The sequence below is a fragment of the Henckelia pumila genome, chromosome 4 (assembly GCF_033568475.1).
Source record: "Henckelia pumila isolate YLH828 chromosome 4, ASM3356847v2, whole genome shotgun sequence".
Taxonomy (NCBI): Eukaryota; Viridiplantae; Streptophyta; class Magnoliopsida; order Lamiales; family Gesneriaceae; genus Henckelia; species Henckelia pumila.
This window is the reverse complement of record NC_133123.1, coordinates 118,824,642-118,828,788: the sequence shown is the minus strand read 5'-3', so window position 1 is coordinate 118,828,788 and position 4,147 is coordinate 118,824,642.

Here is a 4,147-nt window from a genome sequence, read left to right as displayed (position 1 = left end):
GCTCTGATATTACTAAATGCGCTTCCAAAATCTTATGAAAACTTCAAGGATGCAATGTTATACGGTAAAGAGCAGTCAATCACTCTAGAGGAAGTTCAATCTGCTATTCAAGGTAAGGAGCTATAGAGGAAAATACTAAATCAAACTGATTCTCAAGGTGATATAATAACCGTGAGAGGTAGACCAGATAAAAGAACTCAAAAGTTCAGAAGGGATAAATCCAGATTGAAGAGCCGTACAAGGTTTAAGTGTTTTCAATGCCATAAGGAAGGCCAATTCAAAAGGGACTGTCCTGAAAGAAGAAAGAACTTGAACGAGAAACCAAGGGAAAGTGCTGAGGTTGCTGTTGCATCAGAAAGGTATGATTCAGCAGAGGCTTTGGCGGTGTCTAAACAAGAATTTGATCATGAATGGATATTGGACACTGGATGCACATTTCATATGTGCCCAAACAAATCCTGGTTCAAAGGGCTAAAAGAATTTGATGGAGGATTGGTTCTTATGGGAAACAACAAATCTTGCAGGGTGAAAGGGATTGGATCCATCAGGTTAAGAACTCATGATGGAGTGGATCGTGTATTACATGAAGTCAGGTACATACCTGAACTTAAGAGAAATTTAATATCTCTTGGTTTGCTAGAATCAAATGGTTATGCCTTTAAATCAGAAAATGGATTAATAAAAGTGACTAAGGGATCATTAGTTGTCTTAAAGGCTGTTAGGAAAGATGCTTTGTATGTTCATCTAGGAAACACTGTTGTAGGTGGAGCTTCTTTGTTGAAAAAAACAGCTGATAAATCGATGTTATGGCATTTAAGATTAGGACATGTAGGTAAAAAAGGGCTGCATGAATTAGCAAATCAAAACCTACTGTGTGGGGACACAATTCATGATATTGATATTTGTGAAACTTGCATTCTAGGAAAGTCTAAAAGGGTACACTTCATAGAAAGTAAGCACACTACCAAAGCACCATTCTGATCTATGGGGACCCTAAAAAACAGTAACACATGGTGGGGGGAAGATATTTTATATCAATCATAGATGACTATTCAAGAAGTTTGTGGGTTTATGTACTTAAAATGAAAGATCAAGCTTTTGATAAGTTTAAAGAATGGCTCATAACAACAGAAAATAACCTAGGAAGAAAACTAAAGCATTCGAGGACTGACAATGGCCTGGAATATTTTTCAGAGCAATTTCAAGAACTTTGCAGGTCTCATGGAATTTCTTGACACAAAACAGTACCTGGTACCCCTCAACAAAATGGTATAGCTGAGAGGATGAACCGCACACTCTTGGAAAGGGTAAGATGCATGATTTTAAATGCAAACATGCCTAAGTCCTTTTGGGGAGAAGCTGTGACGATAGCAGCCTACTTAATCAATAGATGCCCCTCAAGATCTATTGATTTCAAGACACCTATAGAAAGGTGGAGTGGGAAACCGGCTGAATACAAGAACCTTAGGGTGTTTGGATGCATAGCTTATGCTCACATCAAACGAGATAAGCTAGATGCTAGAGCACTGAGATGTGTCTTCATAGGCTATCCAGAAGGAGTTAAGGGGTACAAGGTATGGAATTTGGAGGTCTCTGGTCCAAAGTGTTTTAATTCAAGGGATATTACATTTGTTGAGAACAAGGCAGGGTTTGCTCAAGAAAAACCAGTTCAAATTAGACAGAGTTTGCACGGTGATGAATCTCAGATTGAGGTGGAGTTACAAGAAGACAATATAAGCAAAGGAAATGAAACTCATTCTGAAACTATTGATGAAGAAACTGATATAACCGATGAACCTAAAAGTGAAGAGGATCTTAGCACATATATGTTAGCAAGAGTTAGACAAAGAAGAGAAATAAAAGCACCAAGATGGCTGGCTGAAGCAGACTTAGTCTCATATGCACTTCTCACAGCTGAGCAGATAGAATTCTCTGAACCAACAAGTTATAAAGAAGTTGTGACTAGTAAACAGAAGAAGTTTTGGCAGGAAGCAATGCAAGAGGGGATGAACTCTTTGATAAAAAAATGATACATGGCAACTGGTGAAGAAACCTATAGGTCAAAGAATCTTGGGATGTAAGTGGATCTACAAGATAAACATGAGAATGCTAAGGTCAAGGTCATTAAATATAAAGCAAGACTAGTTGCTAAGGGGTACACCCAAATAGAAGGAGTAGACTTTAATGAGATCTATTCTCCGGTTGTTAAACACTTTTCTATTAGGATGTTTCTTGCCTTGGTGACTCAACTAGATCTTGAACTAGAACAACTAGACGTCAAGACTGCTTTTCTTCATAGGGAACTTGAAGAAACAATTTTTATGGAGCAGCCTAAAGGTTTCATATCACCAGGAAATGAAGACAAAGTTTGTAAACTGAGAAAATCACACTATGGACTAAAACAAAGTCCTAGACAGTGGCATAAAAGATTCGATGACTTCATGATGAAATTTCAGTTTACAAGAAGTGAATTTGATAGTTGTGTCTACATGAAAAAGATGAGAGAAAAAGTACTGATTTTTCTTCTACTATATGTTGATGATATGTTGATAGTTAGTGCCAACAAAACTGAAGTTGAGATGTTAAAGAAACACCTTAATTCTGAATTTGAAATGAAGGACTTGGGGGAAGCCAAGAAGATTCTAGGAATGGAGATTTATAGGGACAGAAACTCCAAGATTTTGTTTCTAAATCAAAGTACTTACATTAAGAAGGTGCTTCAGAGATTTAACATGAGTGAGTCAAAGGATGTCTCAAGACCTTTAGGACAACACTTCAAGTTATCAAGAGAACAGTCCCACACCACAGAAAAGGAAACAAAACAAATGGATAAACTTCCTTATGCTAGTGGGGTTGGAAGTGTAATGTATGGTATGATTTGTAGCCATCCAAATTTATCATATGCCATCAGTGTTATCTCTAGATTCATGGCTAATCTAGGTATAAAGCACTGGGAAGCTTTGAAGTGGAATTTTTGATACTTAAAAGGGACAATAAACTTAGGATTGTTATTCAAAAGACAAGATATAAAGTCCAAACCTTAGGTGGGATATGTGGACTCAGATTTTGCAGGAAATTTGGATACAAGAAAATCTTTGACAGGGTATGTGTTTACTATGTTTGGGATAGCTGTTAGTTGGAAGGCTAATCTTCAATCCGTGGTTGCATTGTTTACAACACAGGCTGAGTATATTGCACTTACAGAGGCTGTCAAAGAGGCAATCTGGTTAAGGGGAATAACAGCCGAGTTTGGTATGTTTCAAGATCAGTTTACAATCTATTGTGACAATCAGAGTACTATACATCTATCTAAGCATCAAGGGTACCATGAACGGACTAAGCATATAGATGTCAATTTATATTTTCTAAGAGATATCTTTGAAAAGGGAGAAATAACTGTTGAAAAGATTTCAACCGAAGACAATCCAGCAGATGTCTTGACAAAATCATTACCTCAAGAAAAGCACACTCATTGCTTGAGGTTGATAAATGCTAAAGAAAGGAGTAAAGACCCCTGAGTTAAAGGGGGTTGGAGGGCAGTCATCTTTAAGACAAGGTGGAGATTTGTGGTATATAGTGTCTTCAAAGATTGACTTATATATATTGACTCTTGAAGGATGTTAAGTAGTTAGGAGATTGATTGGTGGCCAACAGCTGGAATCTTGATTGCTTAACTACCTCAAGTAGTTGGGATATAAAGGAGTGCAACCGGAAGCATCAGGTTTAAAAGAAAGGAAATTAAACTGATGCTCATATATATATATATATATTGCATGATCGAGAAGAAAGACATAGAACACTTTCAGAAGCTAAAACCAAGTTGCGATCACAAGTGAAGGGAAGATATAGAGAGAATAGAGAAGATCTTGAAAGAAGAGATTCTTGTTTGACTCCATTCTTGTAAAGCTTTGGTGATTGAAACCTTGGTTGCTTCAATAAAAGATAGATTGTCCTCCCGTGGATGTAGGTGGTTATCACCAAACCACGTAAATCTTCTGTGTGTGATCATTGAATTACTTTTCTTTCTTGTTTGTTAATTCTGATTCATCGAGAGAAACTCAAAGTGAGTGTTCATTGATCGTGAGAGAGATCATTAGTATAATCACTACTAGACTGCGAAGATTGAGTTCTAAGTTTGATTCTTTGA